The 20,896-nt window shown below is 32.7% G+C and overlaps 1 protein-coding gene across 6 annotated transcripts in view; it reads left to right on the top strand.

The window, feature by feature from the left end:
• Positions 1-20,896, top strand: part of LOC105203570 — a 437,190-nt gene that overhangs the window by 68,504 nt on the left and 347,790 nt on the right. The window contains exon 2 of one of the 6 annotated variants that reach the window (XR_005576333.1): positions 11,456-11,603. The exons of the other annotated variants lie outside the window; for them this stretch is intronic. The gene's annotated coding sequence lies outside the window, so the exon portion shown is untranslated. The remainder of the gene's footprint in view (positions 1-11,455; positions 11,604-20,896) is intronic. 6 annotated transcript variants of the gene reach the window in all.

Genomic DNA, 20,896 nt, shown 5'->3' with positions numbered 1-20,896 from the left:
CGAGCTTCATTTTTTGTTTGACACATTTTTTTGTAAAATAAATATTTTTTGAAATAATTAAAAAAAACCAATATTTTTCAAGTTTTTAAAATTTTTTACCTTGAAGATGACCTTGTCGGTAACTTTCATTATGATATTCGTACTCAACGTACCAAAATACAATAATATGTCAATTTGCAGCCAAATCGGAGGGTTTCGCTTTTCGGAACCTTATCCTGAAAAAGTGACTATTTGGATCGATGTTTGCTTAAAAACTATCATTGGACCATTTTGCTTCAGTGCTGATAAAACTGTCAATAGGGATTGATATCGGTGGATGTTGGCACATTTTGTTTTATCACAAATGCGTGAAGAGGGTTTTAAAGAATTTTGGTTCCAACAAAGATGGCGCGACATGTCACACTGCGCGTTCCATAATGAACTATTTGCTTTGGAAGTTTCCATAACGTGTAATATCAAAAAAAGGTAATATTAACTGGTCACCAAGATTGCCGAATTTGACTGCACCGGACTTCTTGTGGGGATTCTTGAAGAGTAAAGTCTATGCCAAAAAACCAAAGATCATAGATGAGCTTAAAAACAACATTCAAGCCGAAATAGCAGCGATATCGAGACGCTAGCAAATGTGACGGAAAATTCCGAAAAGGAGCTCGTTTTTGTCTCAGTAATAAAGGCGGACATAGAACCGATGTTGTTTTTAGACACTAATTAAAATAAATTGTAATGAATCAAATTTAATAAAAAAATAAGACTTTCTGAAATCTGTTGAAAATTCTTTAAGTTAGTCAATACTTCCATCGACCAGATTGAGATGGCGCACCCTGTATAAAGTATGTTTACATTTGGACATTTTAAAAATGTCCATCTTATTTAAAAAATTTTCTAAGTTTGCTTGCGACGTATTGCTTTCGCTGACTTAAGAATTTTTTTTATCAAAAAATATTTATTTATAAATATTTATTTTAATATTGTAAAAAACTGTTTTCTTAAAACATTAAATAAAATAACAATATGTTTTAAAGTAAAAGAAGTAGAGAATCTTTCTGAAGAATTTTTTCCGGAAATTTCCAAGCGGTTACCCATCCAAGTCGTAATCATGAAAAAATATAATTTTATAGATGCTTATATGAATAATAATAAATGCTTCAATTATATAATATGTTTTATCTTTTCAATGACATATTGACTTGATATACATGTGTTAACACAAAGTGTTCACAGATCATCACTAGGCATCGGGTTGCAGCAGTCGTAGAGGTCAAGCAACATTCGGCGAGGTTACGACTTGGATGGTTGGCCGCTTAAAAATTTCCAAAAAAAATTCTTGAGAAAAATTCCCGATTTTTTTTAAATTTAAATAACATTTTTATTTTATTTAACATTATGGAAACGGTTTTTTACAATATTAAAATAAATTTTTACAAATAATTTTTTTTTCTTTTAGAATGGTACCAAAAATTATGTCTACTTTAGGTATTTTTGGATGTTTAATGGACGTCCAGCATAGACGTTCTATAGACGTCCAGCGGATTTGCAAACGTACTTTGAATGGACGTTTATCGGACCCTAATTGGACGTCCATTAGACCCTAGTTGGATGTTCATTGAACGTCCTAATGTCCACAAACGGACGTTTGATGGATGTCCGATCGACGTCCATGTGATATCTGAGTAGTTTCTTATAATGATTTTACGTTAGATCGCTGTCATTGTAATGAAAATTTTATTGAAATAAAATATTTGTAGTTTCCAAAAATTTGGCGCTGCTAGACGTCTAAATATAATGTTTGTAAAATATATTATGATAATTACAAAAATTCTAATAACTTACAGTGTTACTTAAATGCTAGAAAAACTTAATTTTTTTATTATTTTCCTTATCAGAGACCTAGAAGCGCCACGTTTTTGCACATTGCACACAACTCTCAACTTTTAATACATATAAGTGAATATATCAATAATTTTCAAAAAATATTTACTGTATTTATACATATTTAAAATAAATATTTAATAATAACCGTTTCTTTAATATACGGTCGTACACCAGCACATGCCACTGGAACATTTACCTTACCATTATAAGAATTTAGAATTTTAACAAATTTAATAGTTTTTAAAATATAAAAGTTTTGAAATGTATAAGAAAAAATATATAAAAAATATCTAAGAATATTTGTAATAAGTCGACATGTAATCCATATTTTCATTATTCCCATGCCATGTTACGATTAAACTATATTGCATATTTCCGTTGCACTGTTAGAGAATCTGCATAGTCACGCAGCCGGAAGTCAATCAAAATCCGTGCATACTTATGAAACCTTAGCGATCACTAGCTAAGAACATACATACCGAGAATTCGCATTGACCAGAATTATACAGTAAATACATACTCACTATGGCTAGCTAACTTCCTACAGATCATACAATAAATTTATTTTTCTGGATAAAACTTACTGAAAATGTTATAATTACACCTGTAACATAAAAAGTAATTATACAATATCAAAAGTTAACTATACACTCTTACAATACTAAAAACAATATACAATGTTTAAAAATTTAATAGGCACAGTTAATTATTATTTTTAGCAACATATTGTTATGATTATTACAAATAATCGATTCTAATTGTATTGTTCTTTCTCTGGGGTTAATATGCTTCTCCTTAATCTTTTTGAAACTTTAAGTTTTTGCATTCTCAATTTTTTCTTTTATGCTTTTTTCCATTATTTCACATGTGACAAGTGGTATTCAATATAGCACTGAAAGTTTTCAAAGATATTTCAAAATAGAAATGTCCGCACTTGAAGAAAAATTGCTGAATAATTACTGTAAAAACATTTTTAAAATATTATCAAAAAATTGTGAAATAGAAAAAAATTGTTTTGAATTATATTGCTGATCGCAATTCTCTAAATATAATAAATTCAAATTTTACTTTAAAGAATTTATTTTTAACTTTTTTTTAAATAAAAAAAAATTTAAAAGAAAATTTTTTTATCACTGTAATACTTTATAAAGTATTCTTCAAACCATTCAACTTTTATTCAGAATATTTTTTTGTATCACTTATAGTTTCAACAATATATGCTTTAAAAGAAAAAACCGATTTTGTTTAAAGAGGTTTGTCACTCTCTAAAAACAAAACCGGCATAAAAACGGATATAAAAAAATACGTGTCCTTTATTTTGATTTGTATTATAATACAAGATATTAAAGCCTTATCAAAATCGGAAGGAGACGCTTCCGTACTTCTCTTTGTAAATGTTTTTATACATGTGAAAAGAATTTTATATCTAACAGTTGTTTATAACTTGTCCCAGGAACTATTCCTTCAAAAAGTTTAGATAAATTTTTTTTACAGAAATGGTCCATACTGAAATTTTCTAAGGGTAAAGAGAAGCGGAGATGGATATGTACCGACTTTCTTTCCTCCACAATTTATACTTTTGTTTATTCACATATCTATTCATTCAAAAATATACTTTATCTGTAAAAATAATTTCCTTTTCGTTAAAATCCTTGTTTTCAATCATTTTAGTCATTGTGTTACAAAATTGTATTCACTTCTCTATAACTGTTGGGTTCAACAATTAATACGTTATTTTGGGTGTAGCTTAATAAAATCTTTTAAGATTTTCCGTAAAACTTTCCTATTTTAATCCAAAAACTTGAGCAGTTTTTTGAATGGAAAAACTTGAATTTATTTCAAAATATTTTTCTATGTTTTCAATAGTTACTCCTGTCATTATGACACACGAAGTTCCAGGTAAATCGTGCCTTCGGTACAGTTGTAGACACTGAGGTTGCAACACCTTTTCTGAATTTAAGCACGCGCAATCAATTTCGAGGATTCAAATCATTGTCTTCATTCATGTGTAATCAGTGGAGCACATTACAGGGAATACTGAATTTTGTAAACTGGATTTGACTGAGTAATATGTGAATAGTCCAGAGAGTACACAATTACTTATGAAAGACTTACAAAGTATTTATAATAATTACTTGAATATTTTATAAAATATTTACCAACATTTTATAGATATTGTATGATACTGAACAGATCATATTTATTACAAATATCATAAAAATATTTATAAAATATTATTATAAATTTTTATACTTTTAATTATTTATCATAAATTTTTAAAATACTTATGGTAGTATTTTCAAAAAATAAAGAATGAAGAATATTTAAATATAATATTAAATATAACTTTAATAAAGATAGCTTTTATGATCCTATTGAATCGCTCCAAATTTTAATTCTCTACATCCATTTAATAGTTACGAGGATGTATCCAGACTTTTGTCCTACCGTGTATATACAGGATGTTTAGAAAAATCATTCAGCACTTATATGATAAATAATACACACCATATTGTGTAAAAAAAACTTCAATAAACATAAGTCAAAATTTCAATCGTTTCTGAGACATTTTTGTATATTAGCATCATAATTATAACTTACTAGTTTTTACATGTCGCATGTGATATTTATACGTCCCTGTTTATAAACCGCATTTGGTATGTTTTCATTCAATTTTTATACATACTCCATAACAGATTTCATCGACAATCAATCAGTTATCATCAACCGGTGATTGTAGATTTACATATCTATTATTTGGTAATTATACAGTTATAAGATATTGTGCTAAAAATAAAACATTTTCTAAATATATTTCATTAATTAAATCCAAGTCAATAAACGTCACTCGTCGATATTACGAACATTTTTTTTAATGTAAGATTTATCCCATTATTTTAAGACATAAAATATTTAACAAATAAACTAAAATTAAAACAAAAGAAAAATTAAAATTAGTTTTAAGTATTAAACATTTTGAAAAATATAACATAATTCCAAATCTGTATATTCATGAAAAAAACAGGAAACATTTAAATTTATGTAACAATACACAAGGATGGGATTAGCTCAGTGTTAGTGTATTAAGTTACTCTCTCGAAATCTTAAATTCGAACCTCGCTGCGCGCCAATGCGTTTTCAATTTGCAAAACAATGCGTAATTGTAATTAGTGAAATAGAATATATAATATATAATATAGCGAAACAATAAATACAGATTTAAGTTATAAAACTAAATTATAAAGATCTGTTAAAAAAACTTTAAACAAATTTTTTTTGTTTAAATATTAGTTTCAAAAATGTAACTAAGGAGTTGATTTTGTAGTCTTAACGTTGTCGTTATGGTATCATTGCGCAGGGTTTTTATATCGCAACAAGTGCGCAACAATACCATAACAATATCATTAAAATTACAGAATCAACCTCTAAGAGTATGTACAATGTACATATTCATTATTACAATAAATTCTGATAGTTTAATAACTCAAATTACTATTTTTAAAAAAAATAATTAATTATTGTGATATTAAAATCTATCGTTGAATTAATTTTAATTTTTTATTTATACAATGGATATTTTTATTACATTTATGTATATTTTGTTTAATAAATAAATTCTAGTAATAGTTTAATAACTCAAATTATTTTTTTTATGTAACCTACATTATTATGATAACAAAATACATTATTGGAACAATTTTAATGAATTCTTCACTAGTACAGCGAACACTTTTTTATTGCATTTATGTATATTTTTGGTTTAATGCAGTGATGAACACAAAACCCTTCTAAGGGCTAATACAACAAGTCAATCTGAGCAGAAAACTTTATCATTTTGCAAAATTTGTAATAATAACAAAATAACATATTACTTACTAAAAGTTATTGATTTATAAATACCTATGACAAAATTTATATTAACAATCCAATTTATGTATAAACAAATTTTTGGTTCCCCATTGTCTCTCATACCCGCGAATGACATAATTTTATCACTTCTTAGAGGATGAATGAATATTTTATTGAACAAATTTAATGACGTGCACAATAGACTTTAATTTACTATAGAGGAAGAGAAAAATTGCTGCATTAATTTTTTGGATGTGTCTTTGATAGTTTTGGATGACAGAATCATTGACTGGTTCCGTAAAGAAACTTTTTCAGGAAGATACTTATCTTATTTATCTAATCATCCGCTCTGTCATAAGATTGGCACGATATATGGCATGGTGGATAGAGCGATTCTCTTATCACACTCGACTTTTCATTTAAAAAATGTGAAGTTTGTTGTTGACACGTTATTAGAAAGTAGTTACCCCATAGACTTAATATTTGATAAGATAAAAAAAACTAAAAAGCTTAGTATAAATAGATGGAACATTAACATAGAATCAGAAGAGGAATATAAAATTAATAAGAAGATTATAGCCATACTATATATATATATATATATGTCTTAAAAATGATCACTTCAGCCATACATAAAAAAGAATATATAATAGGTTATTGTGTCTTAAATAAATTAACTGGATTCATAAAAAAGCACATAGATATAACGACGGTGGACTCAAGTAATAACGTTGTATATAAAATTTGTTATAAAGATTGCGATGTGTCATACGTGGGACAATCAAAGAAACAGTTAAGGACGAGACTTAATGAACATATGGGGAATATTAATTTGAATACCTCCAAACACTCAGTAATCGCAAAACATATGCTAGAATTTAATCATACATTTGATTGGCAAAATAAGAAAATATTAGGTTTCAAAATCACATATCATAAAAGATTAATCTGGCAAATAATCCATATAAAACTGCAAAATAATGGTATTAATTATATGGAAGATACGGAACTACAAGACAGTGGATATTCTAGCTTACTTTCAAAATTGTAATATTAGAAACGTTTGTTTTTGTTTCCACCTGTTTTTCTGTAACATCTGCCTGACACGGATCACAATCTACTTTTATCCTCTCAGTTTAACAGCGAAAAACGAACTGAATGGTTATTAACCATTCGGCGTACAACGTTATTATAATTTACATCATTACAAATAATTATGTAAGTTCGTCTGGTTTATTTGTTGATATATATCTTTTTATCGTTCATTACAAGATTTTTATAATTTCTAATTTATTATTTTTTATTCATTTCATTTATTTATTATTTATTTTAGTTATTTTTTAATTTATTTTAATTAATTAATTTACTTCATGTTAATTAATTTATATTTATTTATACGCTTGACAGCAAAATTAAGAAATCACCTATTTTGACTCCGAAAAATAAGCGTAATTTAAGAAAGTGTAACTTTGTTAAAAATAATCGTAAAAAAATTTTTGAAAAAGTATTTTAAAGCTTAAAATTTCTAGTTTTGAGATTAATAAGTCATTAAACGATTTACCAATTGTTTACGAAGTTACGCGTATTCAAATGGAGGTGCGTCAAATCTCAAAATTTTTCACAAATTTTGCAAATTTCCACGACGCAAAATAAAAATTACACGCAAATGTGGTTTACAACATTTGAAAGCGTGAACCTTTAGCTTTAATTTGCGTTTCTGTTGACTTTTGTACAATTTTTTTTCACTGAGTTAGGCAACACTAAAGCAAAAATGGCCTCTTTTGCTTGAATATTGCCTCTTTCGTTGAATAATGCATTGAATAAAAATCATACAACGCTGAACAAAAACGCAAATTAAAAGTAAAGATTCACGCTTTTAAATGCTGTAAATCGAATTTTTGTAGAATTTTTATTTCATGCCCTGGAGCTTTGCAAAGTTCGTAAAAGTAATCCGATAAATGTCAAAATTTTATAAAAATTTTGCCAAGTTGTACAGCGTGAAATAAAAATCGCACACAAATACAGTTTACCGCATTTGAAAGCGTGGATCTTTACCTTTAATTTGTATTTTTGTTAGACTTTGTACGATTTTTTTCACTAAGTTAAGCAACACTGAAGTAAAAATGGTTCCTTTCTTCAATATTGAATAAATCAGTGAATAATAATCGTACAACGCTCAACAAGTATGCAAATTAAAGATAAAGAAGCTTTCGAACGCTGCAAACTGCGTTTGTGTGGGATTTTTAATTCAAGTCAAATAAACTCGCAAAATTTATAATAAATTTTGCCGCATTTTTATATTTATTCACAATGCCGGTATAGATAAGTGTACTTGCTTTGAAATACATATAAAAATATCGACCAATGCCAAAAATTACGAATAGCTCCAGGCCCGTAATTCGTAACTAGTCCAGGAATATCCCGAAATTTGTGTTTCTAGTTGAAAGACTGTAAAAAAGCTGTTGTTAAGACTTTCTTTTATTTAAAAAATGATATAGGTATACAAAAAACAAATGCAAACATACACGTTCGCATGTCTTTTTATGCCACCAGTGTGACAGATTTCCTAACCTTACAAGTGTCAATTTTATAACTTTTTATCTGCTTAAGAGCGTTGATTTTAAATTCATATTTATGTTCTATGTACCGAAATACACAATATTATCAAGTTTGAACTAAATCAATGAAGAACTTTACCTCAATGCTTAACTCTGCGTAGCAAACGTTCGTAAAACAGCCAAAGGGTTAGGGTTACTCAACTTAGGTTAAGCGCTGTAATCAGTATTAACGAATCGCCCCGGTATTCAGTATTAAGAGTAGCCTCAACATCAACTGTGCGCATTATTGCTGATCAACAAAAATAGACATCACATTAATATGACGCCGTTACTAACAAAACTTTGTTCGCAACATTGTTACATTAGGACGTGTTTACTGTGTTTAATGTAAATTTTTAATATGTACCCATAAAAAGATATTTCCAATTATCGAATTACCCCGTCTAACGATTTGCCCCGGTCTCCCCTATGTAAAGATAAAAATTAAAGTGCAACGAATGCCGAATTTATTATGATTTTAAATTTTTAATTAAATTTTTGAAAAAACAGGATGACAACATTGTGAAGGTAAGTTAAAAAATTTGATATTTTAGGAAAAATGAATACACCGTTATACACAGTATAAAATGTCATAAAACTTTTGTATAAAGTTTCTAAGAACTATTATTATAAAATTCATTATTTTTGATGGAAAGTCTTTTGTGTACTTTTCCGGATAGCGGAAGGATCAACTTAGCTTACTTTTAGATTGGGCATTATGTCGCCATGTTGTCCCCGCAAACCCAGATCTTCACGGAAGTCGTATCAACTTAGCAATCCCATGAGCCCGCTCACAATGCCAAATGTCGCCATATAACAGGAGGCTATGTAAAAAAATATGAACACCAAAATTTAAAAAAAATAATATTTACAATTTAAAAAAAAAATTGTCCTTTTCTTTGCTTCCTCCTTCTCCTCTCCACATTTGGTCTCATTGCCATCAGGAAGTATAACGCTGGAAAACTCGAGCGTTTCGTTGCCGATTATCTACTACTCGATTAAGAGCATGAGACATACAAGTTTTTCGGGGTTATATTTCATGGCTGAGGCCAAAAGCGGAGAGAAGATGACGGAGGAAGACAATTTTTTATAAAAGAACATTATTATTATTTTAAATTTTGAGATCCATAACATTTTACATAGCTTCCTCTCGAAATAATGCATTTTACAATATTATTTTTAAAACTTTATACAAGTTTCATGGTATGTCATACTCTGTATAACGGTGTGTGCACTTCCTAAAATATCAAATTGTTTAACTTACTCTCACGATACTGCCATCTTGTTTTTTCAAAAATTGAATAGTGGAATCAATATATATTATATAAAATGAAAAAAATTTAGTATTCGATTTACTTCAGTTTTTTTTCTTACAAAATTTTTATATTTTGCAAAATTAATGAGTGGGTGTGTGGGCTAAGTAAAAAATTTAATTTTTATTGAAAAAATAAATATACCTTTATACAGAGTATACAATAAAAAACTATGAAATGTTTGTATAAAACCTTTTTTCATGTTCCTCCAGTTGTCCTTTTGTAGAGTAAAATTACGCACTCAAAAAAGTGGGATACGAGCAATTTTACGAGAAAATTGACAAAAAAAAAATTAAAAATTTATTTATTTTTGGCTCGTGGATCTGTCACTCCAGGTTAACTTTTGTCATTTACTGATATTGTGTAGCTGGTATGTATAAAATGAGAACATCCCCAAGTGCAAAAAATTTTAACAAACAACACTGATTATGTGCCATTCCAATCAGAAGCCTAACAAATTTTTTTGCTTCTGAACAGCTGTACGTGAACAAATTTCACTTATGTATGTAAATGATGACAAACAGAGCAGTGATTGGGTGCAACAGTAGTTGATATGTCTTTTCTCAGATGGCGCTACAATCAAAGAACAAAGATAGATAAATGCGTTGGGCAAAAAGCGCTAATGATGTTAGCTTTATTTCTCTTACCCTTCGCTCCGCGCGCGGACGCGAACTATTTGATTCTTACTCAAAAAGTAATCTGCCGTACCGACGTCGAGAAAGTTCAGCTTTAGGATTAGCATCCTCTTAATCCTTGAGATAAACAACTAAAAAAAAATATATATCAGTCTAATATTTTTAATGTTTTACAACAAATAAAAAATTTATCAAAATCGATAACGGATAGTTCTGACAGTTTTCTTGTTAATTGAGAATTGTATATGCTCTTTAGCATTCAAGTAACTTTCTATCAATCATTATATAATTATTAAAATTCAGTATTTGTACACGCAAATTTTGCATCAACTTTTTATTTGGCAATATTATTAACATTAATTAAATTAAATTTGTAGGGCTTTATATTAAATTACTTATTTTATAAATATTACGTATTCTAAATCCGACACATATCCGCTTTCAGGCTCCTTTCTATGTGCGGTACTATGGTTGTCGACGGCAGAAAATTGTTGGTGACAGATTCGAATTTCAGGCGATACGGAACGGTCGAGAATGTTGGACTGAGGCAGACAATGCGCTCACTTTGCGTGCGTGATTGAATCCGTTTCTTTCAGACTGCGAGCTAGCCGGGAATTTTCAGCTGAAGATATGCCCTTACCTTTACAGTAGTGCTTCAGTGCGGCTATATTTAAAGTAGCAGCTAGCCGAAAATGTCCGGTTGAGACAGAATTTGCCTTTTCAAATGAAAGAAAAAAAAAACTTTGCTTTACACCCATTATTTAACGAGATGTAACAATTAAAAATATATTCCGTTATCTTATGATTTTAGCACAATACTGTCGGCATGTGCGTAACCCGATGTACATCACGAAGAGATTGCTCAATCGAATTTTGCACATTGTGTGTAAGTGTGTACATGTGGAGTGTACATGTATATGTGTAGAAATTTTTTTAAGTAAGAATTCTTGCTATCTCTTCGACGTATTACCTCGCGCAATCTTGATTTTATATTGATGCACTTTTTTATATTATATTCTGAAATTTTATTCCAAAATTAACGCAACATCTCTTCTAAGTCTGCCATAGTCATAGGCTGTCTTCGACGATTTCTCAAATGACATTCCATCATCTCCCATACATGTTCTATTGGATTTAAGTCCGGGCACATTGGAGAATGTGGGAGTAGTGAGATGTTATTTTCTTGCAGAAATCCTCTGGTCACAGCAGCAGTGTGAAGTCGAGCGTTATCAAACAAATTCATCTCCGATTCTATGATGAAATGGAAGAACGAGCGACCGAAGAACATTATCGATATAGCGGACAACTGTTACTCCTGGAGGAGGTATGATGACCAGGTCTGTTCGCTCAAATATCGTAATACCTGCCCAAATCGCTAAAGATCTTCCATTAAATAAATGGGTTGGTGCAAGACAGAAGCGGTCAAAACGTATTCCACGATGTCACCATGTACATACGCGGCCATCCGAGGCGAATAAACAAAACCGTGACATCGGTAAAAAGGACACGACTCCACTGCCAGTGAGTCCCATTTACGTGATCCTTGGAGAATTGTAGACATACATGTCGATGAGCCGTTATTAACTATAGCACTTGTACTCGTTTTTGAGATCTTAAACCAGCTTCTATTAAACAATTTTGAATGGTTTGGATCGCTAATTGTTTGATTATGTAAAACTTTTGTTAAAACTCGGGATGCAATGATATTTCTTTCCCGAAAACAATGCTGATATTAAAAATATTGTTCAATCTTGAGCAAAAGTTTCACGTTTTTGGCTTTGACCTTTTTATTAACAAAATTTTTAGTTTTCTGATAACAAGTTCATGCTCGCGACACGACTAAGTGTGCAATATCAAATTGACGAGCAACGTTTCTTTGACTGTTGCTATTTTTTAAAAATGTAATAATTTAAGCAAGTTCAACTTCAATAAGATCTCTCCATCGCAATAATTGTTTTTACAACAATTATTACTAAACTGCACTACTCTGTTTAAGAATGGTCAAGTATTTTCTACGTCAAAGTTGTACACATTTTTTCTGCGATAATTTGTACAATTTTACGTCATAGCGCAAATCAATAATATCAATAACGTTTTTTGGCCACAAATTGTATTTCGTCATAGAAACAAAGATGAATACATTTTAATGCACGATAACGCTCGACCTCACACTGCTGCTGTGAAAGGATTTCTGCAAGAAAATGACATCTCACTAGGTTAAGAAAAGAAGTAGAACATAAAGGATTGATTTCACAGAATCAAACAAGATTTAGAAAGGGTCTAAGGACGATGGACAATATACAAAATATATAAAAAGTTCCGGACCCCTTGATTATTTTAAAAACTGAAAATTTTTCCAAAAAATATTTCAGATAAAAGTTGTAGGTTCTGTCAAAAATCGAGTTAGACAAAGTAGATTTACAACAGTGACAAATTCTAATAAAGCATTAAATATTATGCAGTTTTTTGTAGAAAATCTGCATAATTTACTTCAAAAAGTTGCACAACATGATATCAATTTTATGTCAGACCATAAAATTGTAAGAAGGAAGAAATTCTATCCATATAAAATCCATTTAGTACAAGAACTATGTGAAGATAATATTGATCGTTGCATGGAATTTTGCGAAAGAATGACGTTATAATATCGATAAAAATTTTCTATTTGTATGTAACATTGTTTTTTCAGATGAAGCTATTTTTGAGCTAATTGGAAATGTAAATCAATATAATTGTAAATATTGGAGCAATAAAAATCCTTACTAGATGCACGAGGCACATACTCAGAATCTAGCCCATTGATTTCTTGTCTGGAATTTTTAACAGCCGGATTGTTGGGCCATTCTTTGTTGAAGAAAACTTAACAGTGGAGAATTACTTAGCCATGCTTCAAAATTAAATAGTATCGGAAATACGGAACATCGCTCGTCAAAACTTTAATGACATTTGGTACCAGCAAGATGGGACGCTGCTTCTCTACGGTTTACAAGTGCGCCAATATTTGAATGAAATTTTCCTAAATAGGAAGAATAGGCTACGTTGAATGGCCAGCACGATTACCCAATCTACATCCACTCGAATATTTCTTGTAAGGATTGTTGCCACTTATATGCGGTTTTAATATATTTATTCAAGAATCCTTACAAAATGAAAAGTCATCTATCGTGCAACAGAACAAAGAAAGCGTATCTAGCAGAGAATACAAAAAAAAAATATATAGAGGAAACAAAATAATAGAGCAAGAGAATCTCGCTACACTCGCTACACTCGCCACAAAAGATTGGACAATAAATTGTAGTTCGCTATCTAGTAACTTTTTAAGTGAAGCGTCTCTTATCAAATAGATGGCTCGAGTCTATCGTCATACACAACACTCCCACTCGAGAGGCTTGGGCCAAATCCCAGTATGTCTCTGAATTTGATAAATGTTCCTTTAGGAAGCGCCTTAGTCAACAGGTCAATCAGCTGCTCATCAGTAGGCACATACTCCATTGCCACTCGTTCACCTTGAATCTCATCCTTCACAAAATGAGATTTATTATCAATGTGCTTTGTTCTTTGATGCTGTTCCATATTCGTGCTGTACTTAATCATTCCTTGGTTGTCACATTGAAGTATCCTTGATGGTTTCTCACTCAAGTTGATGGACGCAAGTAGCCAACGTAGCCACTTCACCTCTTGTATCCCATTTGCGGCAGCTATATATTTGCTCTCTAAACTTGAGAGAGCATTAACTCTTTGCTTCTGTGACGCCCATGTTACTGGTCCATTGTCATACAACGTTACGTAGCCGCTTGTACTTTTCATCATCCTGATCCCCGGTCCAGTCTGCATCACTATAAGCAATTAAAGAATTGAAATCAATTTCATTTGACAAAAGACGATATATGATTCCAAGATCTGCTGTCTTCTTGAGATAGCGTAAGATCCTCTTTGCAGTCACCCAATGTTGTTTGCTTGGATTAGACTTGAAACAGTTCAGCAGATTACACCGTAGGGGATATCTGGTCTTGTCACGTTTACCAAGAACTGAAGACATCCAAGAAGTTTGCTATATGGTCTGCTCTTCATCTCCTTTCTTTCTTTCGATGTCACTGGACTCATCGCCGTCGAATACCCGAGTGTTTGGATCCATCGGTACTGACATTTCTTTTGCATCATTTATTTTGAATCGTTCCAATAACTTGTTAATATATTTGAGTTGATGGATCCTGAAACTTCTGTTGTCTCTATTCCGCTCCAGTTTGAAACCAACAAAATATCGTGGTTCACTGATTTTAATCTTGAAAGCGTTCTTCAAATCTTCGAGAAAACTGTCCAAAGCAGACTTCAACTTACTAATTACTAGTCCGTCATTAACATATAACAACAAATACATTACTTCGCCATCACGCTGACCTATGTAGAGACAGTCATCAGCTGGCGATTGTTTCATGTCGAAACTCTTTATTAATGTATCAAATTTTCTATTCCAACAGTTTGAACTTTGTTTGAGACCATACAGACTTTAATTTAATTTTACAAAACGCTCATTGTCTGGCCATGGTCGCTCTGGCAATCTAATCCAAATATCTTTATGTAAGTCTCCATGAAGGAAGGCCGTCTTCACATCAAACTGAATCATTTCCAGGTCCTCAATCGCTGTTTTCGCAAACAAAACTCGGCAGGTATCATATCGTACTACAGGAGCGTACGTTTCCTCATAATCGACTTCTTCGCGTTGCGTAAACCAATCTCGTATTGAAACATTCTTCTTCACCGGATACGTCTTTCATTTTAAACACCCACCGTCATGAGATAGGCTTACATTCCTTCGGTATGTCTGATTTAAACCATGTTTTATTCTTAACATGAGCTTAGACCTCTTCATATTTTGTTGTCTCCCACTGATTTGCATTGGATCCGTTTATAGCTTCTTGATAACATCTTGGTTCAGCAATAGCCACATTTGCTCCGTTATAACGATCCGGTTGTTTAATTGTCGCTCTGTCGCGCAAACCAGATGTCTGGATATAAACATTGAGATCGGTCAAAAAGAACCAAAGATGGATCTCGTTGGTTTGGCGTTGACGGATTGACCGACCTCAATGTCTGTATCCGGGTTTCATTTCCTATTGCTCCCGATTCCCGCAAAGTATCCTCTTCTTCTCGTTGATTAGTGTCTTCCATGACAACGTTCTCATCTTTAACGGTGAATTTTTCTGACTCTCCCACTTCAACAATAGCGTGTTCAAATTTGAAGTCACCTGCTGTGATTTCATCAAACGATACAAACGGAAGCCATCTGCACTTTTCTTGATTCCGGATCAAACACCTTGTAGTTATCCAAATTATCCTTATATCGCACGTAGATCCTCGGTACTGCCCTTTTATCGAGCTTCTTCCTAAATACCTTCGTCACTTGAGCCATGCACTTAGAACGGAACACATGGAGATTATTCACTCTTGGCTTCCTTCCATGCCAAAGCTCAAAAGGCGTATTATTACCGTGTTTTCCGTCACTTGATTATAAACCTGTGCAACAAATAATATGGCCTTCGGCCAGAGATATTTTAAACAATCTTGACCATAGATCATTGATCGCATAGATTCCACTAGAGTTCTATTCTCTCTTTCGGCTTTCCTATTTTGCTGTAGGGTATAGGGTGCCGAAGTCTCAAAAGTAATTCCACGTTGCCTGAACTGGTTTGTTAATGTCGATGTTACGAACTCCCGGCCGTTGTTCGACCAAAACCCTTGTACTTCGCGACCAATTTTCTTACGCGCTAGATTGAGAAATTCAATTACCTTCTCAGCAACCTCCTCTTTGTTTCGCAATGTATATACCATACGATACTCTGTTGCATCATCCAGTAGTAGAAAATAGTATTTTCCTCCGAGTCCTTCTACGTTGAATCGTCCACAGAGGTCGCTGTAAATCATTTCACTTGGTTGAGTTTTCCTTGGTGTCACCACTGGCCGATAACTCACTGTAGCCTGCTTTCCATATTCATAAGCTTTGCAGAAAAACTTCGTCTTGTCACTCAACTTCAAATTAGCGATTGATCCGTTTTCGGCCATCTTCTTTATAGTATCGATGCTCGCATGACCTAGCTTTTTATGCACAAGCTTAAGCGACTGCTCTTCAGCTACGTTTACTTCCGCCGGCCAAATAGTTTTAAATTTCATACGTAGAATGCTTCCATCCTTGGCATTCATACCAATGAGCTGCCCATTGAGGAACATTTTGACACTTTCGCTTGTCAATTTTACGTCGATTCTGCGTTCCATCAAAACCATCAGTGAAAATAAATTCTTTCGTAATTCGGGCAACCATCGCACATTTTTGATTGTCAAACTTTACCATCCTGACCCAATCCATACCTTCACGCGGATAAAACCAATCTCTTTTAATCTGACCTGATGATTATCAGCAAGCGTGATTAATTCTCCACCTTGTGTTTCATCCAGAGTAGTAAACATCTTCCTATCGTTAGCCATATGAAACGTTGCCCCACTATCCACGTCGTGTTTCCGAACGCACTATTTGTTTCTGAAGGCATTGCCGCTTCCGACAGTACTGCAACTCCATTGTCCGATTTTCCTGATGATTTCTTCTTTGAACATTCATACTTGGAATGGCCAGTCTGACCGCAACAATAACATTTTAAGTTGCTATTATCCTTTTTTTTTATATCTATTATCTAGTGTTCTTCCGTTGGAACTAGATTGTCTATCATTTTTTATTCTCCACTGTTTATCCTTATTGAAACCACCAATCTTTCGCTTCGATGCAACCAGTGCTTGCGTATCTTTATTATTCACGAAACGAAATTCAACGTTCTTAAGAGCAGCAAAGCATTCCTGCAATGTCTGTTTATCGTCGTCGTTTATCGTTGATCTCAAGAAATATACCAATGTAAATAACTGCTTGGCAATTCAGACGTAATAATTGCTACGACATGCTAATCGTCGATTGTACTCTTTGCAGCTTTAAGTTCTGTCAGTAGCTGTCTTATCTCTTCGATATAGTCATCAATCGTTTAATCTTCTTGCATCCGAATCGAACACAGCTTCCTGAAAATTTGACATTTTTGCTAATTCGACTCTTTACCGTACTGATGTTGCAGATACGTCCACATTTTGAATGTAGTATTGAGGCCATTGATACTGCATTCATTACGTGCTTCATTACGTTCCTGGTGACAGTTTAAAGAATGAAGCTTCGGACATGCTGGTTCATCTTGATCCACTCCTTGCCGAAGCTTTACCTCCAGGAGCCGTCAAGATACCTCTAACCAATCTTTTTCGTAAATGATAGCCTTGACCATAACCTTCCAGAAGAAATAGTTTTTGTCGCCTGTTAACTTCTCGATCGTCGCAATTTTTGATTAAGAAGCAGCCATGTTTAATATATATGTATTTATCTTTTGTTTGCCGTCTTCCCCGACAACTTAACCTCTCTACTGACCGACGCGTACTTAGCCTTACTTGCGTGCTTGGCCTGTCTTACAATCTTTTTTCCTTATGAGCGCAATGGAAACGTGCTGGGCCAATAACCTGTTGCCACTTATATGCGGTTTTAATATATTTATTCAAGAATAATTCTTACAAAATAAAAAGTCATCTCTCGTGCAACAAAACAAAGAAAACGTATCTAGCAGAGAATACAAAAAAAATATATATATATAGAAGAAACGAAATAATAGAGCGAGAGAATCTCACTACACTAGCGCCACAAGAGATTGGACGATAAATTGTAGTTCGCCACCTAATAACTTTGAGTGAAGCGTCTTTTATCAAATAGATGGCTCGAGTCTATCGTCATATACAATAAGGATATTTAAAGGATAAAATTTCTAATACAGAACCTAAAAATTTAATCATTTGCGTTAACAAATAACAGATGAAATTAGAGCAATACCTAATGAAATTTGTAGGAATGTAGTCTTAAGTATCCCTGATCGTCTAGCATATTGTCAGAATGTATAGGGACATCAATTTGAGCATTTACTATAATCATCATTTCTTTTAAGTAGAAATTGTAATGTTCGCAGCACGCGCGGGGGTTTTGCGTATGCAGTAGAATTAGATAGAATTGAGCGTAGTAATTTTCAAACCTCATAATTCGGAAAGTATTTGAAGAAAATAAACTTTAATACAGTATTTTAAAAAGCTCCTAACATCAGCTATTAGATTCTGGAATTTAAAAAAATGGTATTCTATTTCTAAAAATCCATTTGATCTTAACCTGATCTTGGCGACATTTCCCAAAGTCAAACTGCTATTATTAATGAATAAACCATTTTATGCCCTACAACTATTAACTAAAACTTTTTTTTCAAAAATACTTAGTTTTCAAAATAATCAAAAAGTCCGGGACTTTATATATATATGTATATATGTATTAAATTATCCAATAAATAAGCAAGTTAATGAACCAGTGGGAAAAATGGTAGTCTTTTTTGTGGATCTTAGGGCCGCGTTTGATTCTGTGAATAGAGGTATTTTGATGAAGGCAATGAAAAGAAAGGAGTGAGAAAAGGGGTGATGGTGAGATGTGAAGATGTGATAAAAGAGACAAGGAATAGAGTGAGAGTAGACAAAAGGATCGGTGAGTATCTCTGGACGGAGAGGGAAGTGAGGAAAAGATATTCCATAAGTCCAATTTTGTTCAATCTCCTAATCGCTGATTTTTAGCAAGAGATAAGAAAGGGTGGTTGAGGAGAGAAGATAGCTAAGAAAAAAAATCTATTCGTTATAGTGGATGACGTGGTGCTGTTGGCGGAGCAGGATAAAATGAGAAGTATGGTGGCAAGACCAAAAAGATATTTATATGGAAAAGAACTGGAATTCAACGTAAGTAAAACAAGAATAATGAGATTTAGAAAGGGAAGAGGAAAAAAAAGGATAAACTGGATATGGAAAAAGAAGACAATTGAGGAGGTAAAAGAATTTACGTATTTAAGATACGTAGTACAAAGCAGCGGGAGACAGAAAGTACATGTGAAGGAAAGGATGAAGACAGGCGCGGCAGTAATGAAGAGGGTATGGCGAATTGAGAAAAGATAGTTCAAAGGAGATTGAAACAGAATGTTGACTATTTGACGTGTTGGTCTGGTCAATAAGAGTATGGATTGGTAATACAGGGGTAAAAAAAGAGAAAAGTATTAGAGAGAGTGCTGCAATGATTTTTGAAATGAGTGTTGGGAGTGGAATAATGCACGCCGGATATATGATATAGGATATATTCAGAGAAGAAGTAAAGAAAAAAAAGTTAAAAGAAAGACCGGGTAAAAGGACAATAGGTTTCAGGAAAAAATTGGAAAAGGAAGTGATTTGGCTGGGAGGTTTTGGGGGAAAATAAAAGTTAGAGATAGAAGGAGGAAAAAGTATATCGGAATGGAAAAAAGAAAGGAAATGACTCTTTAAGATAAGAAGAAAGTGGAATAAAGTGAAGGAAGAAGGAATGAATTTGGAGGGATTGTTTAAAAAAGAGAAAAAAGATAAGAAAGAATAAAAAAATTAAAATATAACAATGATTATACGTCGACTAAGGGAGTCAAATTATCGATATATTTAAAACAAGGATAGGGAAAGAATAGGTAACAGAAAGTGGTAAAATATAGATTATGGAATGAAATAAGGAGTAATATGTATTGGGAGAAAGAGGAGCGGAGAAAATGTAGAATGTGTGGTTGTGAGAGTGATTCTTGGGAACATGTACAAGAAGTATGTGTTGATGGAAGGAAAAAAAAATTGGTAAGAAATGAGGAGAGTTATGTTAGAAGAGAATAGAAAAAAAGAAAAAATGGCAAAAGAAGTTGGAAATGGTAAGAAGAAAAAAAGTGATGAGGAGGGAAAGAAGGAAAGCGAATGACTGAATGAGAGAGTTGAGCAAAGGATAAGAGAGTAGTAGTAGTAGTAACTTCTTTATTTGATCCACAGGGTTACAAATCTTTCCTTAACTGTACAATAATCTTAACTCTACCTTACAAACTAAACTTACAGACTAACTTAGTCTATCTTAGCCTATTTGCTCGATTCTCTTTCCACACGCACACACGGGACCTCCGCTTTCGTCGCAAGCAACTCCGATCCAACATACTACCCTTCAATTCTACAATGACTTTTTTTGCCAAATATCTTTACAGTCTCCCTCCCTGAGGCAGCACTCTCTCTCCCACATACACACACACACTCACTCTCTCTTTCCTTCCCATTTACTCACCCACACTTTCACTTCTCTCTCTCTCTCTCTTTCTCTCTCTCTCTCTCTCTCTGGCCATTCCTTCATGTCGCACCTCCACTTATCAACGATTCTTCGCTGTGGCTGCGCCCATATTCTGGAACTCACTCCCCATTTCTATTCGCAACGCCGAGACCATCCACACCTTCAGACGCGGTCTCCTCCTTTTCCTGCAGCAGCGGAGTGCCTCCCTGGCCTAGCGGATCGTGCACTTTTTCTCACGCTTATTATTTTTAGCTTATTATTTTTATTTGTACTACATTTAGCGTTATCCGTATTTTTCTCTTTCTTTTGCGCTATATATTTAATCATTCTTATTCTTAGTTCTTTGTATTCCTTGCGTTAATTCTATTTACTCATGTTATGCGTTATACTCACTCTCCGTCATTTGTATTTGCATTA

This window comes from Solenopsis invicta, chromosome 14 (genome assembly GCF_016802725.1).
Source record: "Solenopsis invicta isolate M01_SB chromosome 14, UNIL_Sinv_3.0, whole genome shotgun sequence".
In the NCBI taxonomy this organism is placed as follows: Eukaryota; Metazoa; Arthropoda; class Insecta; order Hymenoptera; family Formicidae; genus Solenopsis; species Solenopsis invicta.
Note: the sequence above shows the minus strand (reverse complement) of the source record. Positions and strands in the feature narration are given on the sequence as shown.